We start from the raw sequence: 25272 nt of genomic DNA on the forward strand, positions 1-25272 counted from the left end.
GTACTCTGTGAACTGAAAATGAAACATATCTGCCTTTGGGAAAAGGCTTTCCCAAGGGCTTCTTCATATTCCTATGTATTTGTTTTGTACTCAGCTTCAAGCAGAAAACAGCTTGCAGGAATCCTCCAAACTCCCAATCCCCCATTTCCTTCAATGCAAGGAAATTGCTTGAGAATGGCTGTCCAGATGTTCCATAGGGAGGAAAGATGACCTCCTCTGAGTACTGCAGGCAGTTCCCTTGCCAAAGAAAAGCCACGCACAAATGGCATCCTGTTGGTATTTCTGTAGGGTTCCCTCACCCAGTGGGTTTTAGAACATATCTTATTCATCTAGATGAGTTACCACTTCCGTTTATTCCAGTCAAAAGGCCTAAGTTAAAATGGAAATGAATGTGTTTATTAACTTCCCTTTCATTTATATTTGTTAGCTTTTCTCTTATGCACAGTGTATATTATAATGAATTAAAAAATAATAATAGCTAATCACAGCCTGGCAGGGATTTTTAATGGATTTAATTTTTCTCTATCATGCTTACATGCAATCTGTACCATTCAGTGTTTTATGGGCTTGTTATCACTCTAGTAGTGTTTGCAGTGTGTGCCTGGAGTGCTTGCAGAATAATTGCAGGAATTACAAATTCCCCCAAGACCAACAGGTGCTGGTTGCCGTTCTCAAGACAGGCAGCACATGTCCTGTGTCTGAATGGCTGGTTTAGCATGATTCACATCATAGGGGTTTTGTCTTTCCCACAACCACTTTGAGGGAGGGGAGCATTTAATGGAATGCCTTACATCACATAATCGGTAGGTGTCCTGGAAACAGCGCTCAGGCTCAGCCCTTGAACTGCCCTTGTTGTGCTGAAGCTGACAGACTCTGCATGCTTTTTGTCAGAATGAAAGGTGGCTACCTTTCATCGCGCTGTGACATATTACATAAAAATTATGACATTATTACACGTGAAATAGTAGAACCTGAACACTGACCTATGTGGGCATGAGTGATGTATGTGTCAGCTGTGGAAGAGATCAGGACAGACTGGAGTTCATCATTCTACCCACACAGGTCCTGCCACTGTCGTGGAGCAGGGGGACAGTATTTAACTTCTTTTTATAAAGCAGGAATCCATTGTAATGCTCCAAAATATTGAGGATAGTTGGTCCATGCAGTGCAGAAAGCACTGTTGCTATGGTAACCAGTTCTGTATCATTTCTCATGTGTTTTTGAAATAAAAAACTATATATATATATGTGTGTGTGCATTATTTTTATTAGACTATTGTACCTTCGGAAAGCATTGCTCAGCTTTTTACCTCAGAATCAACAGTTTAATTTCAGGCTGGGTGGGTACCAAAATGATAATCATTATTATTCCAGATGTGTTTTTGGTGGCCTTTGTGAATTTACTGATGGTCCCAGCTCAACAGATAGTGACAGGTGTCTACACTATTATTGTCTACTACAATTAGCACTAATTGGTACCTCTATTGGCAGTGGAGGTTGGCTAGGGATTTAATCGAGATGAGAGATGAACATGCTTTCTCTGTGTTCTACCCTTCTTTCCCCAAATAGAGAGGAAAATACACCTGAAATAAGTCTTCATGGTCAAAGTAAAGAGAGAAAGTTTCAATATTTATTACTTGGTTTGTTCCTGAGTGGTGGCTTAATGGAAGTATTCAATCTCTGAGACTTCCAATTTGGCACTTTTCAGGTGAAATTTTCATTACTAGCCTAATTTTTTCCAGGTGCACTTCTGCAGCTGCTGTGTATTGTGCCATAATTTAGCACCTGCAGTTCTTTCTAACAACACGAATTTCTAACCAGGAAAACAAAGGTTGGGTCCAGCCTTGATTTAAATAAATAAAATTTTAAAAAGCAACCCCATCATGAAAAGAGCAACAACAATATACTTTTAAAGAAGGTTTAATCAAGCAAAAGCATTAGCAATACAATACTCTTTGTTGATAAGCATTAACAAAAAGAGGAAGGAATCTCTGTGTATTGCATTTTAAATGTTCATTTTCTTAATTGTTACTTCCCTTTGTAGAAGAATCTCCCCCATTTGTTAATTTGTTTCTTTTCTTCTTATGCCTGACAGACAGCTCTAACCATGTTAAATTGTTTGCTTGTGATAGGGGAAAGAGGTTTTTTATTTATGCCTGTGAAGTTAGTTGAAAGTCTTAGGAACGTGAAATTTATAGCAAGTTCAAAACAGGTGAATTACACTCCAAGTAAGTGTTGGCAGCTCTTTATCTTTTCCTTGTTTTCCATATTTAATTCCACCCTTGAAAGATGGAATATGCATCATTTCCCCATCGTCTCTCTCTGGTTCACATTGAGTGAAGTGTTTTGAATTAATTATGTTAAATTATTAATAACTCAAGATTTGAAAACATTACAGGATTTGAGTAATGTTTTATCAGGCGGTAGCTGTATGATAATTCTGACGTTTTCATATGGTAGAGTACACTTCCAGCTGATAGGTAAAAATTATGACTATATGCTGAAAGCACTGAATTCAGTTCATTGTGAAGCATAATAAGGTAATGAACATTGAAGCTGCATATTAGAAAAAAAACTTCTGTTAATGAATAGACTCCAGGAGAAACAATGAAGACAGCATTTCTTAGGTCATGTAAAATGAACTGTACAGATATATAGAATACAAACCAGCTCCATATTGGTAGGGACGTGAATGACATAAGAAGCCTTTTCTGCATCCAATTCATGTGATTCTCTGATAACAAATAGTATCTGATATATTGCCTCTATCTGTCAGTAATTAACTGATGGCTAAGTTACAGTCCATTTGTCAGGGAAAATGGAAAATACTGTTAACACTAGGCCCTCAAAACATGGCTTTGAGCTGCTAGAATTACTTTAGCATAAAGGGCCAAATACAAAGTTTATCTTCTGTTAAATCTCCCTGACACTTTAACTAGGGCTATAAAATAAATGGTCATCTAAATCAAACTGTATTAATTTCAAGTATTATTTGGACCCATTTTATGGCACTACAACCATCCAACAGCATTTAAGGGAGAGGCGAGACAGCTGACAAAAGACCCTAGAATTAGTTCTATAATTATTTGCACAGGGAAAATGGCTTCTTTCCACAGTCAGATCACAGTGTAGTTCTTGATACATTTCACCAGCCTCGCGTAATAAACCCTGCAGAGGAATTAAAGAGCCAAGAAATATAGGTTAGACTCACAAGGCAGATGCCGGCACTTAGTGCTCATTTCAGCACCCCCAGCATGTGCAGACTGCCTCCCCTGCTCTGACTCTGGCTCCCTGACTGCCCATGCCTACCTCCTGGGAGCTGGGGGCCTAGGCTCAGGACACTCCTCCACCCAGACAGGGGTTTATGCCATTTCTCAGGAGAGCTGAGAAATGCCTACCCAAGGCATTTTCCTGGGGTTGGCACAGTTCCTGTTTCTTGTATTAAGCAATAAGCCATTAGATGGGCTTATGAGGAAAGAGAGCAGAGGGGTGCCTAACCCTCCTTTAAAAAGTGGGATTTTGCCTTGCTCTGATACTTGCGGTCTCCTGGAGGACAAGGTCCTTGTATAGAAGCATTGGCAGGTGGTGGCTCTGAACCCGTTTTTCTCACTATATGGAGAAGCCTTAAGCATCCAGCTTGGGGCTGTGGTTTCCTTAAGAAGGCAGAGTGCCTAAAAGCTGTGTGGCATGATCTAAATCTTACTGGTGGATCTAGGCCCATCTGACTAACAAGCCTTAGTGTAAGAGACAAAATATTTATACATCTGTACCTGTATACCTCATCATAAAGGATTGTATTTCCTAAGGTATGTAGACATCTGTTGAGTCATGTAACTGCTAAAGTGATTTTCAAATGTACCTTAGTAGCTTTGACAGCCAGTTCTTATTTCAAAGAATTATTTAGACAGCCAGCAAGATTTTCAAAGCATTTATCTATTTCTCTGAGTATTGTACATCTACTGAAAACCCAGCTCACGGTGTTTTGCAGGGAGAAGCATGATGCTATTAATACACATCTATAATATTAAAACACCTATTCACTGACCATTTTATAATGTATTCTATAAGTCTTGGCATCTGATTCAGTGTTTGCAAGGACTCATAAAGGACTGGGCTTCGTCTCCAAAAACAGCAAATGCTTTACTCCTCTTCTAGCCAACAGGTTTTCAGGTTGCTTCACCACTTTCGCTCTTGGTAGCTGGTGTTTCAACACTGCCTCCTGTCCTTGCATTGCCAGATCCTCCCATGTCTTAGGTATGTTAGACATTTCCCAGGGACTAAGCACAAATCCAGCCTGAGAAAAAGTTGAACCAATATCTTTTTTTTGACTCCTTAGTTTACATAGTACACACAGTTGAGCACACTGTTCTTTTTCTGACTCCCCAGCCAGGCCTACAATTAAAATTTGTTGTCATAGTACATGCAGAAATACAGGGTGTCTTATCTCAGCTCTCTTCCCTTCGTGTTGTTACTTCACAGTGTTACAAGTGTTCATGGTGTAATCAGGATACAGGCGGGCAGAACTGGAGCAATTTGCTCTGTAGTTGCCTTTACTTGAAGTTCTCACTGTCTTGTAATTAGCTGGAATGAATGCATCTCCCCAGCAGCACACTGTGTACCACAACATACTTTGGAACAAGGTGCAGGACTAGAAATAAAAGCATTTTATTCGGGGTGCCAAAGAGCCTACTGTAGGTGCAACACCAAAATTCGCTTATTATAGTCCTTCTTGCCTAATTAATTCCATTGATACATTCAAGTTCATCAGAGTTTTGTTGACAGTCTTTAACAAAGGCTTTTTCTTTTCCTTTTTTTTCTTAGTTTAAACTGGAATAGTTTTATTAGCTTGTTTACTTCAGAACAACGTGCCACCTTTGATTAAATTCCATGTGGATTTATAACTATGTCCTCCCCATGTTTCTGTGACCTTTACGGCACATCTGATAAAAATAAAAGGTCATGGATTCCAAAAGAACCGGTTCTAATAATAATGTCAGGCAGGCTCCCCTGAAAGTGTGTGATTTCCCTTCTTTCTTCTCTTCTTTTCTTCTTCCTCTCTCTCTTTTGCTGCTTTTTCAAAGTAAGATGAAAATTAACATGAATAAAATTAATGATTTAATTTTGCAGGAGAAAGAAGAGGGTTTATAGTGCTCCACTGGGGAAAAAGGCTTTTGTCTTTGTTGATGACCTAAACATGCCTGCCAAGGAGAAATATGGTGCCCAGCCTCCCATTGAACTGCTGCAGCAATGGATTGACCACGGCTACTGGTTTGACAGGTGCAATAAATATTAATTAGTGTGCTTGGCTACAGAGGAGTAATGATATACACTGTTTCTCTGAAGCGTTAAATTGTAGTGTTAGTCTTTTATAATTCCTCATCTTCTCAGTCACAACAGGAAAACACTCTGAGTTACACGACTCCCTGTATAGGAAAAGAAATAAAGGCTTATATGTTGCTGTGAATTACAGCACAAGAAAGCCAAGCCTTATGGGAGAAAGACACAACATGCGTTTTCATGTTTTTGAGAAAACATCATCAGTATTTAAGCCAGCACAAACCACTTTCAAATAAATTTTTGGTTCTTAGTTGTTAAGGACTGAAACAAAATAATTTATCTTTCAGCAAATGACTTTCAGGTCGAAATGCAGTTGAAGCAGCTTTTCTAACACACAGTCGGTGTTTAGAGGAACAGTGTGTAATAGAGTCAGACACTTTTCTGCATGATTCATATTAATACCGATTGCTAGAAAGACTTCAAATTCTCAGTTGTTTATTTCTCATATATATAAACATAAAAGGTTTCTGTTGTTTAAGAGTGAGCCTACTTCGTCTGCTGCTTTAAAAAAAAGTATCTAAATTTGAACAGAAAAAGTAAAATAACACCTAGCCGTGGAGGCTCCTTTACAATGCTCAAATATTAGAAAAATGTAACCATACTTTATGATAGACTTAATTTATACACCTAAAGTATAAAGCAGCTGCACTTTTACCAAAATAATAGGCCATTCATTAAGAACTGATATTTCTTGTATAATTTATTATTGTTATAGTTCATAATTATGTTTAAACCACTCATTAGACACATTACTGTACTGAAAATATTGTTTTCTAGTAATGCATATTTAACGTTGTATTGCAGCTTTACACGGCAGTCTCAGCCTGTGATCCCTCAGTGCTTTTCAGAGAGCGGCATGAAAGTTGGCAGGTACTGTCTGCATTTCAGTTGGAACACCTACCTTTCTCTTTACTCTGACCAAATAAAATAAAGGCTTCTGCCCATTTTCAAGTCTGATGTTTTCTCAAAAGTATAGAATGTTTCTTAATATTTTCAAAGTGAATTTGCACTTGAAGCTTAAAGCATTAGGTAGAACCTTTTTACCACTTTATACTGAACCTGAGAAAGAGTGATTGAAATGCATGGAATTTTCCTGCTCCAAAATCCCTCATTTTCTAAAAGTACAGCAGAGGTCTTATTCTTTTAGGAACAATAAGGCTTTTCATTGTCAGAAATATTCATCCTACCCTACCCTCTGTATGAACCATGAGATGGGAAGAAGCAGATGGGGACAATGAGAAAACAAACTCATGCCATTTGAAATACAAAGGTTTTGCTCCTTTATATACTCAGAATTACTTGTGCTTGTGGGTGCAGCTTGTCACTTGTCAGCCTGTCTGGATGAGCAATATACACAGAAAGAACAATTTGAGCAAGATGGTCTTTGCTGGATAAACAACAAAGCATTAGTTACCTGGAAGGCAGGAAGACTGGCATGTTTTTTCCCCCAATGACAGTCTATAACAAGCAAATATTTGCTGATAATGTCTGACAATATAGCCACAGGAAGAAGCAGATGAGGTAATTCTAGGTAGTGTCCTTTACTGTCAGAGGGATCCATGGCTTTCTAAGGTGATTAAACTGTTGGTGGCAAAGCCATTGAGGATGCTAAATAGGAAAGATTTGCTCACAAAAGACTCACTACTGCCTCAGAGGCTGCTTTCTGTCACACTATGTGCGAGGTAACTGCAGACAACAAGAAAGGTTTCTGATTTCATGCAGGTAAGAAGTCCCAAGAAAATCATGCCCTTGTGTTTGGATTATCTGTCAGCCCCTGCTCCCTAAGAACTTGTGAACCAGTTTTGACACAGCAATTGCAGTCTCAGAGATGTCAAAGCATCTTAAACACACAAGGTATGATGCCATTGAAGGAAGGATGGGAGTGGTGCAAGTGTTGTGTGTGGTGGGGTATTGGGCTGGGAGGCCTATGGGGGTACTATGGAACCTGAAGCTGTAGAGCTGGATGAAGGGGTGAAAGGACCCTTGGTTTTCCAGTCCATGAAACAAATAATTTTTATTCTAGTAAATATTCAAGACAGCTTTGCAACTACTTGCCCGGACATTCTGCTTCATGGCATATTTTCATTTCTCTACCAGTCTAAGCTTTTCGGTAAGTTTCAGTCCCCTCCAGACTGCTGGAGCCCAACATACCAAGCTCTGCGCTCACACTACCTTGAGCATGCCCCCATAACTGCATGTCATGGTTTGAGAACTCCAAAATCCAATTCCCTAGTCCAAACCCCCTTCCACATCTCAACCCAGTATGAGATGGGTTTTCCAGACACCACACGAGACTCAAAATGGGGGAAAGGGAATATATATTACAATGACTGTACAAATAAATACTACAATACATTATATACAGTCTTAATTATCTCTACCATGACATAAGTATTTACAATGGATCAAATCTCTTCTCCCCTCCAAATAAAAGTCCAGGAGGGAAGAAGGAAAGATCCCTTTCCACTTTCAGAGCAGCAATGTCTTCAGGGCAGCAGCTTATCTTCTTCTCATGCAGCAGCTGTAGCTGGATCTCTACCAGTACATGCAAGGGGGTATCCAAGCCCCCTCGCCCACTCGTCTTCAAGCGAGGGTCTTCTTCCGTGGACTGCATAGCAGGGACAAAACTCGCTTCACCACGTCATGTCATGGAGTGTAAGACCCCCATGAAGGTCCCTTCCTCAGGGGATTCACCCCTGAGTCAGAACATCTTGGGCAGCTTTCAGTTGAAAGCCTTTGCCTCAAGAGTTCTACCAGAGCTCCTGTGCTCTGTCTCAGGCTGCCAGCTTGGCAGCAGCGGCGAGAGGGGACCAAGGTCACCCCCTCTGCATTCCTTTTATCGTCCCGGTCCAGCTTTCCAGGACACCTGAGCTTTTCAGCTCTTTTCTGCAGTGCTGCTGCAGTTTTAGGACTTCCATTCAGTAGGAGTCCATCCTTTCCACTTAGGAAAGGTCACAAAAGGAGTTTGGGGTTTTTGGTTCAGTTTCTTACCCCAACTCTGTCTCTGTAGAGCTTAGTTGTGGTCTCTCTGCTGCTGGCTCTCTCTCGGCTCTCTCAGGCAACTCTGTGTCTTCCTTGGCTGCATGTTTGTTGCTGCTTCTTCAGTTATCTCTTGGCTCTTAGCCACAATCTCTGGACACTGCTTCTGCTGCTGCTCTGTCTCTGCTCACTTACGGTGGAGAAAACTTCTTTAGCTTCTCAGTTACAGACCTCAGTTCAGTTTAACACTGTTTCTGAGTTTCTATGACCCCAGCCGGGGGCTGCCCCAAGGGGCTCTCAAACCATGACACTGCATCAGAGGGAAAAGCAGATGGAGTAAACTCATTCATAGCAGAATTATACCACATGGAGGGTCCTCAATTACCTGTTGGATGTGAGTAGCTCCATCACCTTTGCACTACCCATGTTGAGTGAAGGAGCACAAGCCAGGAGATAATATCTGACCCCTGGAATAGCTCCATCTGGCAGAAGGCTACAGTTGAGACTCCTTTGGGGAAGCTCTCTTCATGACATAAGTAACATGGCACCCTTTGAAGGGGAGAGTGGACTGCCAGAAGGGATTAACAAGCACGATTCACTCTCTTACAGCTAAAGGTGTCATGATCTTTAATCTTCTTTCTGGGAATTTGTTTAAAACCTACTGCAAATGCACAGGAATACTTGTGTTTACTTGTCTAGGCTTATTTGTTTGCATCTGTGTGTATCACATTCAAGTCTATTAGGGGTTTGTCTTGAATATGCTAATGAAATGCTTAGACAAACATGTAGATGCCCTGTGCAAACGAGGTGTAGGAGGGGGGATCACAGTGCAGTAATGGGGGAAAGAAGATCTAAGCTTAGTTTTGGATGAGGAAGCCTTGCTGGCTGGAGCCACGTGTATCGCCAGCAGAAGATGAGTGTAGTCCACAGGAGAAGCAGAATAAATGTGATTCTGAGCAGTATCATCATCATTTTGTATCCACAGCACATTCATCCATGTGTTCATTGATACATCTGTTGTATACCTAGGTCTTTGTACTCCAGCAAGCCTTAAGTTATATAAGCTGTTGCACATCTGCACCTAATAGACCATATGTTACAAAATGGCTCTGAGGTGGCAAAATAAGGATGTGCTCAACATGAAACAGAAAACTTAACTGTACTAGGAGTAGAGAAATGGATGGGACATGTGGCAATGAAAAGGAACAAGTCCCGCCCTAAGATACATACTGTGATGTGGGTAGCTTTTCCCATGATAACAGAACCCTGTTATTTCCTGATGCAAGGAAAGAAATACTGCATGTGTGAATCTCTCTCTCTCTTACTTTCTCTCTCATTTGTCTTCCTCCCCATACATGGGCCTTGATTGCCTTATTTACCAGTACTGTCCCTCAAAAAGACTGTATTAAAAAGGTTAAATTTAAATGCAGTACAGCTTAGTCTGGTTTTTTTCAGAAGCAGGTCCTACAACCAGTGGTTGGCCAGATAGTCTTGTATCCTCAATTTATATCACTTTAAAACTAAGGCTTTTCACTCATACAGTTCTAGTGGCTGATGAGAAACTTAGTGGATGTGTTTCTTAGATGGATCAGTCCTGATTTTGGAAATGTTTTTCATTAAGCATGAATTGAACTTGGTGTGAAGGAATGTGTAATTGGAGAATTTTATAAAGAAACATGAGATGTGTTCACTGGGTCCTTTGTAGATCATATGGGTGGTTGAATTACTGGGATATTTGACTCAACCAATCTGAGGCAGTCACATTCACCTCCAAGTAGAGTAAGAATCTTCCAGGGCAGGCAAAAGGATGAACTTCAGCTCTTTTTGGGGATGAGCAAACGAAAGCGTGTCAGCCAGACGAAAATGACAGAAGGCTTTCGTCACCACACTTCTTCCATCCAGGCATCCCAAAAGACCCAGAAGATATTATAAAACTGACAAAGGTCAGAATTCTGGCATATTTTGTGTGCTATTTTCTCTCCCTGTAAGTATCACACGTGTATCCTGGATTAATCAAGAACCAGCTGTTCATCTGTCCACTCCTTGGTTCTAATCATTTTGAGGAGAAAGAAACATGCACATAATGTATATATTTATATCTCTCTCTCTCTTTCTCTGTATATATATATATGTGTATATATATATATGTATATATCTAGAAATGTAGTTAATATAACATCATACAATAGCAAGTAGATCTGTGGATGTTTATGCCTTTTTATGTAGATATGAACACAGTAGGGAAGCAGTCCATCGTGTGGGACTTTCCATCATAACAGCTCTTGATCAAATCAGGATATATTCTCTCATTTATCTCAACAGGAGAAGTCTTTGCCCCCTCCATGCCCACCTCTCAAGAATCCTGTGAATTTGTCTGAAAACTGCAGCAGAGTCTAACCCCGAGGTCGCTGCAATCTGTTAATTTTGGTAAGGGATGAAAAAATCCTAACTCACTAGCCGTGCTGGGTGAGAACAAGAGGTCTAGAGCATTGCAGTTTGCATTACAGACCTGTGTGACTGTACTCAGAAGAGTCAGAAGCTCTGCCGTGGTGTCAGGGCTAAGCCTAAGGGCTGACTGCCTGGGCTGCCCCTACTGATGCTCATGAGAAGTAGCTTGAAGCTACCAGAAGGGCATTCACAGCAACATGGGTTTTATGAGCTGCAAATCTTGCCTGAAAATCTGTGCAAATGCTTAGTTGTCTGTGCCATTCTGTTGTCTGTGCTGCTTCTGCTGCCCCAATTAAACAGTGTTACCCGATATTAACTTACTTAATATCGGTTCAAACATACCTCTGGAGACAGTAGTCACAGTAGTGTCTGTGGAAGAAAACAATCACAAGGATGTACACATTTGGGTTTGAGGTTTTAGTTCTGCTAATGAACAAAAAAATACCATGAAATGTGGAAAACTTGGGTGGAGATTGACTGACTTCTCTGCAACTTTTCATCTCCTGCATCCTGTCTCTATACCCATTGCTTCTCTGTTCCTAACCTGCCAGTTTTCCCCCTTGTTTTCTTCTATACCTCTCTTTTTTAAAATGAACCCCAAGTCACCCTTTTTCAGTCTTAGATAGAATATTTCATAGTCTTCTCTCTCATGTGGTTCTGATACGTTATAGATGTGAAACCAACAACATTTGGTCCCTGACAATTATCCCTACCCTCTCCAGGCCAAACTCAAAGTGTTCGATCCCCAGTGTGGACAGAGAAAATAAGTTGAGCTCCCTAAGAAAGGACTGTTGCAAATGGTTTGTGTTCTCTGTAGGGCTCACATAATAGATAGTATGAATCCTTCTACAGCAATAAAATATTTCAACAGCCTCTGAAGATGCTTTACAGAGTGCATAATTTATTATTTCTTCATACAGTCATACTTATCATGAGATTATGAAGTTAAATTTATTTATATCATATTTTGAAAATTGCCAGAGCCAACTGTGTAGGCTATTTATACTTGGTCTATTAATGAGAGAACTCACTTGGAAGGAACAAAAACAAGAAAGAAAAATATCTTTCAGTCCTTTCTTGGATTCTAGATTTTGAAGAGTATTTACACATAGAAAAGTTTCAGGGTTTCAACCCTTTTAATCCCCATCATCTAACATGTTGTTTTAGAAATGTGGGATGGAAGAGAGCGCACCATTCTTCTGTTAAGCACAATTTCCCCCTGAGAAATCTGTTTCAAACTGTGCAAAGGACAGGAACAGGGAAACAAGATTCAGAAAAAACTCCTTTCTTTCTCTTGATTTGCACCTTGACACCACCCTTGCAAAATCTCTTTGTACATAGAACTATAATGAAAACAAATGCATCTCTGTGGATTCTTTAATTGCTGACTTAGAGGAGGTTTGAATGTACTTGTCCATTCCTCCCTATCATGATAGAACTTATATAGTCTCTATGAGATTTAGATGTGTGTTTTTCTTCTGCCCCTCTTCTCGGTGGCCTTATCACACACAGATTCTTCCCTTCGTGATGCAAGATGACACCTTTTATGCTGTCCTGGTCAATTCTCCAGATAGTTACCAGGCAGTTACTGACTGTTTCTTTACCTCAAAGGCAGCACCCAAAGGAGCTCTTGGTCTTTCACATAATCAGTGCGAAACTGGGCAAGGATCCTAGCTGTATTTCTCTCTCTTCTTCTCTCGCTCTCAATTTCTTTCAATTTCTGTAACATATTATACCCACCAGTCTTTGAATGATATTAAGGCCTATGATATTTTACCATTCCTCCATGGTTTAAAAACACAGACTCCTGGAGGTCATTAATGAATGAACAGAGTTTAAAAGTTATATATAAAATCCAAAAGGCTTGTCTCTGAAATGATGGTTTTAGAAGTGTTAGTCTAGCATTTTGTGAGTATTTCTATTTCTACTCCTTACATCAGTGCTCTTGGAAAACAGCGTATGCATTTAACAAAAAATTGAGATGTGCAAGCAAGATCACATCTTCAGCCCTATCACAATTATTTTAGTTCTATTACTCACTGAACAAGACTGTCAGTGTCAGACATCTTTAACAGCAAAAAAAAGTACTTGCCAAGAAATTAAGGGTTTTTTTCTAGAAATAGGAACCATTCTGTAGTTTGAAAGAAATTAAAACAAATACTGATAAACAACAGAAAACACTACAATGAATAGCTGGGACATTTTTAATATTTTTTTTCCTATTGAAAAGTGCTGAAACATAATTAATTTGGGGGTTTTAATTATTATTATTTTATTCTATTTAATTTTTTTAAACAAAATGCTCTATATTTACTTACTCTATTATTGCTCTAGTAATACCTGCTGTTTTGTTTCTTAGTCAGAACTGCTTGCAAACTTAATAGCATAATTATTTATATATAACTGTCATGCAACTCACGCTTTGAGTCAGAGCCTTGTTTACCTTCTCCAGTGTGTTTTCATCTTCAGCTTGTGAACATTTCAGAGACAAAGAAGAGGGCTGACTATGGAGAAAGGTTACATTTTGGTAACTTATTTTTAAAATGAAGCATTCTTGGTCAGATGGTAGCCAGTTTAAAAAAGTCAGTCCACTTATAGCCTCATAACACAGTGGGGGATTTGAACGAGTCTTCCTAAGAACAAAGGAGCCCACTGGGAAGCCATGAAGACGGTGAGACACTGGAACAGTTTCCCAAAGAAGCTGTGGATACCCCATCCCTGGAAGTGTTCAAGGCCAAGGCTGGATGGGCCTTTGAGCAACCTGGTCTAGTGAAAGGTGTCCCCGCCCACTGCAGGGGGGGTGAGACCAGATGATATTTAAGGTCACTTCTAATCCAAACCATTCTTTGGATTAGATTCTTTGGAGGACAGGTTTATTTAACAGCCCAAGAAGAGAAGGAGGCAGAAGGAGCCCCAGGGATGGAAGAAAAGATGCTTTCTGAGTGCTTTAAAGAGTCTGTTGCATTAGATTGATAAGGAAACTGAATCAGAGAGAAGCAAGTATGAGTTGGACATTTTAGCGTATATTTATTTCTTGTGCAACCTTGATGTGTCAGAGCAGTGGGGTTAGAAACTTCTGCAAAGCCTGTTGGATTTTTTGATTATTGCATATTTGTGGAGAATTGCATGGCAAATCAAAGATCCTGCAAGGCTTGAACACTGATGAAGTCATGGGTAAAGCAATGAAGAGGCGATCAGTGGCCCTGAGAGCACAGCAATCACACCCCGTGCCCCTGTCTCTATAAGGGGCAAAAGGGAGCCTGTGCAGAGGAGACCTGACAAGGAATCTGAAGACATGGAGTTGCCAAGCACAGCCAAAGCAGGAATCAACATTTATATTCTTTTTATATGAGAATTCTCCCCAACTGTTAATAGTCATTTGCAGGGGGAAAACAGTTGTCCAACTGACAACTGGGAATCTTGTGTCTCAGTGAAGAAAATTACATTGCTTTCTCACCCCCACTCAGGTTTTGCTGCCCATCTCTCACTGACCTCTACCTTTACCCCTGCTAGGTTGGTGTGACGCTCAGACTGTCAGGCAGCACCGTGTTTCGAAGCACAGCAGTGATTCTCTGTCTTCTGCTTTTTTTCGTGCCTGAATAGAGCCATATGATTGTCTCACAGCAAGCCATAAAGAAGCTGAACCACCAGATGGACTGGTCTAGCACCAGACATGCTGCACTTTTCTAAGGCTCAGACTTCATCAACTTCTGTCCCCATCCCAGCTCTGCCCTCCCAGCCTCCCAGGGTAGTAGCTTTATGAACTGCAACAAAAATGTAACGAGGCTTTCAAGCCTTCTGACACGGCAGTCCAGGCTCTTTCCTTGCCCACTGCACATTTTCAGTTGAAATTTAACAGCATTTTTTTGGAGAACAGAGTTCCAGATCTATGACATGGACATGTTTTGATAACTTGAGAAGAGCAACACATTGCTACTGTGGCAGGGGGTAGAAGGGGAGACAAAAGAAAGAATTGCTCTGAGGAGAGAGGAAAGAGACAAGTGAATTGACTGAATTGCCACCAGGGCTGTTTAAACAAAATAAAAGAAACAAGCAAAACAAAAACAAGGGATAAAGAACTGATTTTCAAGAGAGAGAATGCAAATTGTTAGTAAACCAGAAACTAAGTCTCTGTTCTGTTATTTTGGTGTAGCCGTGGGCAGTGATGATGGAAAAGGCACCAAAACAAAGTTCCAGAGGAAGGAGTCAGCTCCAGTTTAGGAGCAGAGGGAAAGGGGGCTGCTGGGCTAGTGCAAACATGGCTGCATGTACAACTGGTACTGCATGTTATGAAAGAATGGTCTTTATTGGGAGTATAGTGCCCATCTTGGAGGACACACATAGGTGAAGCAAATTCTCCTGGAGTGGTGGGTCTTCCTGTCTGAAGGCAGGCAGGAGTATGAGAGAAAGCAATTTATTCCTTCAATGTTTTTGCTCTGTCTGATTGGCAGACCAGAAATTAGGCCTGTTCCAGTAATTTCTCTGAGAATGAAAATCTTAATTTGCTGTTTGTTAAATGCTTAACTAAAGTCTGAGATCATTATTTTAAACTCAAACTGCCAGAATAAACACTGTCAGGAATCCATTTGCGTTAGAGAATAGCTCTTCCTGATAGCAGCGGAGATGCAGTTACCTTTTATTACCAGGCTGCGAAAAGCTCACCCCCCAGCCCAGCCCCCCTCTTTAATTTCCAGTAAACAGCATCCCCTGTCCATATTCTGTGCTATGACCCTACTCTGCATTCTGAGGCACTCTTACTAACAGAGGGATAGTATGGGGTGCTTTAGGTTCTCCATTAAAGAGAGTTTGAGAGGAGAGAGCAGGCATATTCGTTGGGTTTGGGGTTTTGGAAAGGAGATGAAAGAAAAATTAAGTCATTTTTGGTTTTGATGTAGGAAGACAGGGGTGTGGTACTAGTCAAGGACATGCTCTTGTTTGCAGCTATGGCCCCTCCTGGTGGTGGAAGACATACCTGTCTCCTTGTCCTTTTTTTGATGTAATCTCCACAGATGACTTCCCTAATGAAAACAAGGCAAGTATCTTTCAAGAGGAGCTGACTGAGCATTTCGATGCAGATTTCTGAAATCATATCCAAGCTTAAAACCTTAGTAACTATGTATCTTGTCTTCTCTGCCCATATTGACAGAAATATGAGTCAAATCCTGTGCCAAGGATTTGCACCCCAAGGAAGTAAACAGGACTTTCACGTTTGTGCAAAAGGAAGAAAACAGTACTATGATTATATTATTTTTCCAATAAAGATAACAAAAAGCCTCATAGGTATTCATTAAAATAATTTCTCAATGGTTTTCAGGGTTTTAAGCCATGTATTAGCTATTTCCTAAGTTCAGTTCATAACCAATGTCAGGTTAATGTGCTATTCTATATCCAAAAGTAACTAAGAGCAAGTGTTTTGATGGGAAGGAATACGATTTTCACTGCAGGCAAATGCAGCATTCCCTGCTAAGCTCTTAGCTAACTTGATATATAGCCCTTTTCAGGAAAAGGAAATTGTCGCTAAATTGTTGCCTTGTTTTACCCTTCAGTGGGAATAAAATTGGCCTATAAGAATGAAAAATTTTAATACATCTCTATTACAATATGATCTCCTAATTGGTATTGATCTTCCCTGTGGTACCTGAAATGTGAGAAATTATTTCAGCAGTATTTGAGGTAACAAATGGGGAACGGAGAAAAAAATTGACACCAAAGACAGTGGTGAGGGTAGGGGTAGGGACTGGCAGCATGTATGGCTTCAGCAGCAAATAAGGAAAATTGGTTTTATAAGGGGAGCAAGTACAAAACAGTCTGAGATTGAAACTGATGTGATAAATAGTTTTAATAGGAGAGAAATGGAAAAAAAATATGGAGTAAGGGAAAAAAAATTAACAGTCTTTAGAGAAGGACGGACATCTTTTTAGTGAGCTAGCTGGGTCAACAAGCTTCAAGAATGGATTTGGCTGAGAATGTAGCTCATGTCCAGCAAGATCCAATGAGGTGCAACACACTGTTGGCAGGTCAGAGGTTCTGGAAAGAAACCAGTGCCAGAACCCTGCCAAGGAACACCTCTGCAGGTGGCAGTGTCCTACAGAGGTGTAAGAATAAAGGAATTCCTGAGCTTAGTTGAAACACATCTTGGCATTTTTGTTTGGTTTGTCTTGCCTCCCCTTTGGTTTATGAAGTTCAAAATATCCTAAACTCCATTGTGCCAAACAAGTAGAAACACTCTCCTCTAATGCAAGCAGTGCTTGACAACCCAACGGGCTGCATACAAGATAATGTTGTCTGCTAATAATACAACCTCAAATGTATTTATCTTGCAACAGAGCACCAGGTAAGTAATTAATTAAAAAGCTGATACATACTGGCTTTCTTGAAATAGAGAACAGCGTTATTTCTGAAATGTAAGATTTGTAATTTAGTGAAGATATTCAGCATTCTGTGGAAAGCCTGCTTAATCACAGTTTTTCAAAAGTCTAGTCCCATCCTTGTAAACAGAACAAGGTAATAATGAGGCTCTCTGTCACTGTGTCATAATAGGACACAGAGGGCAAAACTTCATTACACTCTTTTGACTCACCTTCCATCAGTGTGAGTGAGATAAACACAGGGATCCAAAATACTCCATCAGTTTCCAGATGTGTTATTTAGTTGGTTGGTGTAAAGTTCTTCATTCTTCTTCTGTAACTGTGGAGGGAAACCACTGAGACAGTAGAACCCTCAAACCTAAGCAAAGTGGACTGTATGTGCAGGCCTTACTCAACTTGAATGAGGTACATTTTTTTTCTGTTTAACCTTATTTGTATGTATTATTTATCCACATTCTTTGGCAGTTATGGAGCTACTTGAAAGCCCAGCTAGTTGCTAAGTTTTGTCTCTGAAACATTTCTGAGCTGAATTTGGGCACAGCCTGAAGTGACATAGAATAAATTCAGTTCTCATACTTCATTGCATATTCATCAGCATTAGGACGTGAAAGGTCTGAATTATTTCTCTTCTTTAAAGAGATAAACTTTAAAATCTCTACATTATTTCCAACTGATGTGAATGTACAGAGAGGGGAAGGAGTTTTGGCATGCACCCTCGAAAAAGGAGAAATCATAATCTACAAAGAGTCAGAATTATACATCTCTTTGTTTTGAGTGGGTTTTTTTTGTTTGCTTTTTTTTTTTTTTTTAAATGTCCCTGGGCTGCACTCAGTTAAAGTGCTTATTCGAGACCTAATTTTCATTTGCAGGACAATTGTAGCAGTTTTTTCTTCTTCCACAATCAATGCATCCCCTGGCTATGCAAGCCCTTGATTTGGGGCTTTGACATCCAGCCAATAGAGGGAGCACTAGTTTAATTATAAACCCAATTTCCATCATTGCCAACGTTGCTGCTGGCTGCACAGATAAGAAGGTCATTATGGAAAAGCTATGCAAGCCTTTTCCCCAAAGAACTGGTGGATGACAAAACCATTGCCAATGGTACAAAAAGGAAACCTAGTGAGGAATCATTTTCAAGCCACTACGTGGGTGCGACACAAAAAAAAGGGACACACACACAGACACACACACTCTCACACTCACACAAGTATGAAGCATTACCCACTAAAACAAAAGGCACCTCCCAGGGAGTTCAGCTGCTACCCGTGAACAAGCAGAGCCCCCTGAGCCAGTGCAACCCTGTATTGAATCTGGGGCCATCTGTCACCTCATTTATTAGAACTGGTTAAAAAATGATGAAATTCTTTGCAAAGAGTCCTGCTGGTGAATTTTGGCATTTTTTTTCAATGAGGATTTAATTGCAAATCTTATTTATCCAGTCTACAGATCTGTCACTCTCTATCTACATGGTAATATGGCAGTAAAGTGTGACTGTGAGCTGGAAAACCAAACTGAGCCAAATGAAGTTTTGCATCCTTCTTTGTTTTCTTCTTTATAAAAAAGTTCTTTAGTATTGTTTTGACAGGCAGTTGTACTCAGAGATTTGATCTCCCTTCATATTTTTTCATGTTCAGGGTTTATTTACCTGCATATTTAACTCAGGTTTATTCTTTCCATAGTTCTGAAGAAGAAATTAAATCAGTACATACATATATATATATACACTAAGAACTGTGGTCGCATGAAATTGAGAACTTTTAATAAGGCAAATTCTCAGGTCCTGAATTCTACCAAGGAAATGAATAGGGATACTTTTCACAGAGGAGACCCAAACTGCAGAGAGAGAAAAATGGTTATGTCAAAAGACCCCTGTGGATGCTCATCTCTGCTTGCCTGGCTTTTATTTTTTTTTTTTTGTAGTGCAGGCCACAAAATAACCTGAGTAGGAGAGCAAGGCCCTGAGATAATAAGACAACTGCAAGTGGCCAAGGCTGAGCAAAAGTTAGGTTTTATTTGGATTTTCAGTCTTTCAGAAAAACCTACCCTCCTGGTGATTAAAGGCTTATATCTCTGGCTTCTCTAGTGTATCTTTTCCAGTCTTTCCTGTCTGTAAAATTCTGGCAAAGCCCTTAAAAATACCTGGAAAATAAAGAAACGAGAAGGAAAATTGAGGAAGATGCAAACAGAGGTTTGATAATATAGGAAGAAATGCCTAAGAACAATGAAAATAGCCAAGAAAGCCACGGGTGGATTAGAAAGATAAAGTAGTCTGTCAGCATGCTAAAGTTTTATTTCCTTTTATCACTTACTTTTTCAAATTGATTCCCGTCCTCTTGTGTTTTGATTACATCCATGTTTAGTCTGTTGACTGACCTGACTTATATCTTCTCTGGCTTGATTGTCTAGAAATATGATCAAAGGGCAGATATTTTTAATTCTGGAAGGTTTTCTTTCACACATGTTTATCACTCTCCTTGGAGGCCAAGGACACAGGAAATGCGGGCTACATCCAAGCTAACTTTATCACCAAAGGATTCCTAAGAACTGCACACACTTATAAACAAGATTTGGTTGAACTCTTGACTAACAGGCTAGAGCTACTGTTTGATATCAGTGTATCCAGTTTCCTACTGATAAATCCGAGCTCTAATGTGGTGCTTTGAAATGTCAATATAGATGTACTTTAAATTATTTTTTTTTTTAAATTTTTAAAATGTTCTCTTATTCCATTTCTCACCTTGCTTCTATTCCATTACAGTTTTGGGCAACAATATACATGAATAACCAAGCTGTGGCTGCTGTTTATGTAAATCTTCTTACACCTTCCCCAGAAGGGATTTTTCAGCATACTTCTGGGCAGCATGTTCAGTTTGAAATAGCTAAATGTAATCCATGTATTTTTGTGACTCTGTAAAGATGTAAGTAGAAATCTGTATTCGCCAAGAAAAAAAATGGGAGGAGGAGGGTGGTGGCAAGAGGATTAGTGAGTGGAACAGGTTGCTTTTAAGGTGCTTGTCTATATTCCCAGATCTGAGCACGCTTAAAGGGATGAAATGGCAATGCAGTTTAGAAGTCCCTCTGAAGTTATGCTTCCCCAGCACATGGAGGACTGGGTTGCTGAGGGTGTCCATTGCATTTTGTCGCAAGGAAGGTCGAAGTTATGCACATGGTCTTTCAGTTTTATGCACCAACGCAATAGAAAGAAAGAACACCACAAACTGAGGCTAGACTAGAACGAGCACTGCTGAACATTGAGGACAAATGCGAAAACATACACTTTTGTGCCAGTCACCCTTACCTCTCCTTACTTCCTACTGTCAAAGTCTTGGTACTTTCTTTGCAGGAAAACAAACTTATATGAGTGTGGACCTTAGAATGAGTGCTAAGAGAGACTTTAAAAAATCCAGCCATAGCTTGCAAATATCTCAGATTAAGAAAAGCCTCTGTATTTGAAAAGGTTGTACAGTTACATGGAAATCATTGGATATTTTGGAATTTGAAGACTGCAAGCTTCTTAAAGACACATTACATCAATGTATTTTTTAGGAAGCAGTGCAGTCCCTAGAGTGCCCACCAGCTAACTTTGTAATATGACTGAAAAATGTTATGAAGAAGACAAGAACTCCACTTCTTGCCAAATGTGGACTTTCCAAGTTGCTTTCAGCTTGTTTTCTAGCAATCATTTCTAACTAGCCTTGTAATTTTTACTTCTGTAGGGCTGCCTTGTGAATCCTCTTTGTACCACTAATGGCTAGCGTGAGAGGTTAGCACTCACATACACTGTTTTGTTCTTTGCCACGTTGTCTGAACTCTGCCATTTCAATGGGCAGACAGCAGTAGAAAGTTTTTGATCAAACTGAAAATCCTCACATTTTAGTGGAACCTGTTTTGTGAAAGCTGAGGGAACAGGCTGAGAAGTTAATACACCCACTTATCATCTAATCTTGACACTGGCTCACACAAAAGTACAAGTGAATGAAACTGCATCACTTTCTGCTAGTTTCTGGATGGTTTGAGATCATGGGTCCTGGGATTTGCTTTGACACTCTGGCTGTCGCTAGCATACTTGTGTGATTATTGTACATAATATTGATTTTGAAAGATTCATATTCTCTGTGGTTTTTATTGATTGGTAAGGAGTGATTTTATTGAAGGCAGAACAAGTCCCTTAAGCTACTGAAGGGATATGAAAGTTAATGCAACTATGGGTACAGGAAGTCTGTTGGGTCCTTTGTGATAAAGTGGTAGACAGTCAAAGGTGGTAGAGAGGGAACTTCCTACCACACTATGAAGGTAATGAGAAAATCAGCTAATGATTTCAGGCAATTCTTCAAAGCCTTGGAGCTCCTAAAAGTAAAAAATATTATGAAAGATGCACTGACTCTTCTTTCTTTTGCTTGTTTGATTTTTAACTTCATGAGTCTAAAATATGTTCAGGTAAATGAAATCCTGCCTTTGGAACATATATTGTACAATGCAAAGTCAAAATTGCTAATGGTAGTGTAGAAATGAGGTATTCAATCTAGCTCCCTGTAAACCTAATTTCATTTCACAATTACTGCTAGTCGGCTCTCTTATTTCTGAGACGGAAACAGTAACCGATTCATTTACTGTATAATAATAAACAAAGTCTATATTTGATGTTATTCAGAACTTGCTTTGAACTGTTAAATGGCCAACAGTTACCATGCAACAGAAAGGCCGTAACTTCCCTGCAGTACTTGTTTTAAAGGGAAAGAAATTATTTGATTTTAACTTAGTGATGCTGCCTGTAAAACATTCAGCTAAACATGTGAACTGTGAAATACCCTCCCCTGTTGAGGACCAAGAGTCAGCAAACACTGCAACCATGCAGCCACTTTCAGCCATGTGTGAAAAAAAGCCTCTTCGGCTCTCTCAAGAGAGTGTGTTCAGTAGTTAAACCAGTTAAAATATGAGAGAGAGATCATCTCATTTTTGGTAGTCCTTGCAATGGAGCTTAGCATCATGCAATGATGCAGGAAGAGACCAGCAACATGAGGAAAAAAATATATCTGAAGAGAACTCATGTCTTCAGGCAAGCTCATTGCTGAGAAATTAAAGCAGGCATGTGCAGTTTGTAAAGAGAACTCCTTTTGATGAATGAATAATGGGGCAACATCAAAAGCACATTCCTTGAAATTATGGAGCAACTGAAATGAGTTCCTGCATTTGGGAGATTTCATGATATTCAAGAGAGGTTTTGTATGGAAAGTGAGTGATGTGGTATTCATAATTCACTAGTGATGAACTATGTTCTACTGGGCAAACAAACTGAAGCTAGTGGGCCCTCATCTCACCATCAAACTGCAGACCATAGAATTACAGAATGGTCTGGGTTGGAAGTGGCCTTCAAAGATCAACTAGTCCAACACCACTGCCATGAAAGGGACATCTTTCACCAGATCAGGTACTTAAAGCCCCATCCAACCTGGCCTAGAACACGTCCAGGGATGCAGCATCCACAACTTCTCTGGGCAACATATTCCAGCATCCCAACACCCTCACAGCAAAAAATGTCTTCCTTATATCCCATCTAAATCAAGTCTCTTGCAGTTTAAAACCATTACCTCTTATCCTGTCCCTGCAGGCCTTGGTAAAAAGTCTCCCTCAGTCTTCTTGTATTGAATAGCTGTAAAAAAGTCTCCCCAGAGCCTGCTTTTCCTCAGGCTGAACAATCCCAGCTCTCAGGTTTTTTACATGGGAGAGGTGTTCCAGTCCTCTGATTATTTTCACGGCCTTCCTCTGGAGCCACTCCAACAGGTCCATGTCTTTTTTGTGCTGGGGATCCCAGAGCTGGACGCAATACTCCAGGTAGGGTCTTACAAGAGCAGAGGAGAGGAACAGATCCCCCTCCCTCAACCTAGTCACACTTCTTTTGATGAAGCCCAGGGTAGCATTGGCTTTCTGTTCTGCAAGTGTGTATTACTTGCTCATATCAGCAACATTAACAATGGAGAAGGTGTTGCAAAGCTGTGATTCTTTTTTTCTGAGATTTAAATGGGCTTATTCCCCGAACTTATTTTCTCTGATGTTTTCTCACCTCCTTCATATCTTGCTTCTTTTATAACTCTGCTTTTTCCTCTCCATTCATCACCTCTCCAACAACCTGGCCTCCTAAAAAGAATGGGGTCTCATTTCTTCTGCTTCTATAATGTAGTAGTATTTTGTGCTTGTAAGGGGAGCATTTCTCTGCAATGAAAAGTTGACAGATACAGGCAGTCTGAACTGCAGATATACATTGATATAGCTGTTGCTCATCCTAGTGGCTTGATGAGCTACCCCAGGTGATAGCTCTAGGATTATATATCACTGGGGCTTTTGGCAAGGTGATAACTCTATGAAAATTATACCATTCTTCTACTTGTGCCTTAAGTCCTTTATCTCATCCAGGATATGGGGGAAACAGGGCAGACCAATGACTAGAAATCCACCACAAGTATTGCCATAGAGATTAAAGGTTGCCACAGGTTTGCAAAAAGGCAGTTCCTTGAAGTTAACTATAGTTTCAGCTGTGTTCTTGACTTTGGTGGCTGGGAAATAGTGACAGTGAAATTCCGTAGGAGTCTATCACTGGATTATTGGGACCTTCTTGAAGATGCTCAGTCACCCATGCAACCATAGAGCTAGGAGGACACATCAGCTCATCCAGCAAAGTCACATAGCAAAAATGTAGTAAGACATGCAGTAGGACTTAGCAGAGAGCCTTCAGCTTTTGAAGTGCTCCTGAAAAGCCAGGTCAATCTTATCTGTCCACAGGTAGATATGCCTTGTCTCACATGGAGCTTCTCATCCTTTTCTTTGGAGTTTGCCAGGTAGGCCTTAGAAATGGTCTTGGAAAAGTGCCCAGGGTGTGGTAACTATCTCCATATGAGTATGTCAGACTCAGTGACTCAGATGAATTCACTTGCTTTCTTCTCTCTTCAGGGAAAAAAAATGAAAAAATAAAGAAAAGTATTCTGAAATCCCCAAATATAATGTCTCAGAAAGACAGTGTAGAACTATGGAAAAAGAAACAGGAACACACCAAAGCTGAAGCTGAACACAAAACCAGTAAAGGGCCTGTGTCAGCACAACAGAAAAGGCTGACAGTGGGGTACATGGTTCTTCCAGAGTGACACCACTGATAAAGAAGAAATGCAATTTACTGCTCAAGGTTTATTACAGACCTAGTCTTCCTTCCTTCTAGGTATTTTAACACTGCAAAGTGGGAAGGGCGATTACTGGAAGCTGCATTGTTTTATTGAAGTGTTTCACCCAACTTAATACACTCGTTTTCAGAAGCAAATTAATGGCTCCATCCAAAATTTTTCATTTTTCACAAGCTCAAGGTTCATTTGCATGGGTTAGCTGGTAACATCCATGCTCGTGGTGATTAAATCCTAGCTGTAAAACCCCTACCATTATGGTACACTGTAGCGCTCGTAATTGTGTCTGGGTGCGCGTGTCAAGAGCAGTCTCAGGCATGTCCACGTACTTTTTCATCCTTTTATTGATTCCTTTGCACCTAAAAAGCCATAGCTGCTTCCATTTCAGAAGATGTACTATAGTTCTTCTTTTAAAACAGTATGACACAGTTCAGTAGCTGAAATGTGCCACAGAGCTGGGACTGCTAGATAGCTTGTTTTTAATTTTCTCCACAGGAAAGAGTAATGTGTAACTTCTCAGCAGAGTAACTGTCACAAAGAAAGAGGATAGAATAAAAGGCATATTTTGGCTCATGTCAAGATAAAACTGAACAAAAAAACCCCCCTTTCTTGCAGTTCTGCCTGTATAACTCTGAAACTGAATTTATATCAAGATTTCCAGTTCGAATGAGAAACCAGCCTCAAACACTCATTGGAGATATTGGGACAATTCAATCTTTCCAAGAATTTCAGTGTTTTGTTTCCTATATTTTGATTCAACTACATCTCTAATTAATATTGTAAAAGATTCCTGTAGAGAAATCCCTCTCAGCAAAGAGTGCTGATGCAAGCACAGGGAAGAATAGCTAATTGGGGAAAAACTTCATTACACTTCTACATTTTGCAAACTGCTTTTCACCAATACCTGGGTGGCAGACTTAGCACTTGTGCGCAATGGCTAGAGGGGCATTCTGAAGCAATAGGGACTTGACCTCA

Source organism: Lepidothrix coronata, unplaced genomic scaffold (assembly GCF_001604755.1).
Source record: "Lepidothrix coronata isolate B3197 unplaced genomic scaffold, Lepidothrix_coronata-1.0 Scaffold9, whole genome shotgun sequence".
Taxonomy (NCBI): domain Eukaryota; kingdom Metazoa; phylum Chordata; class Aves; order Passeriformes; family Pipridae; genus Lepidothrix; species Lepidothrix coronata.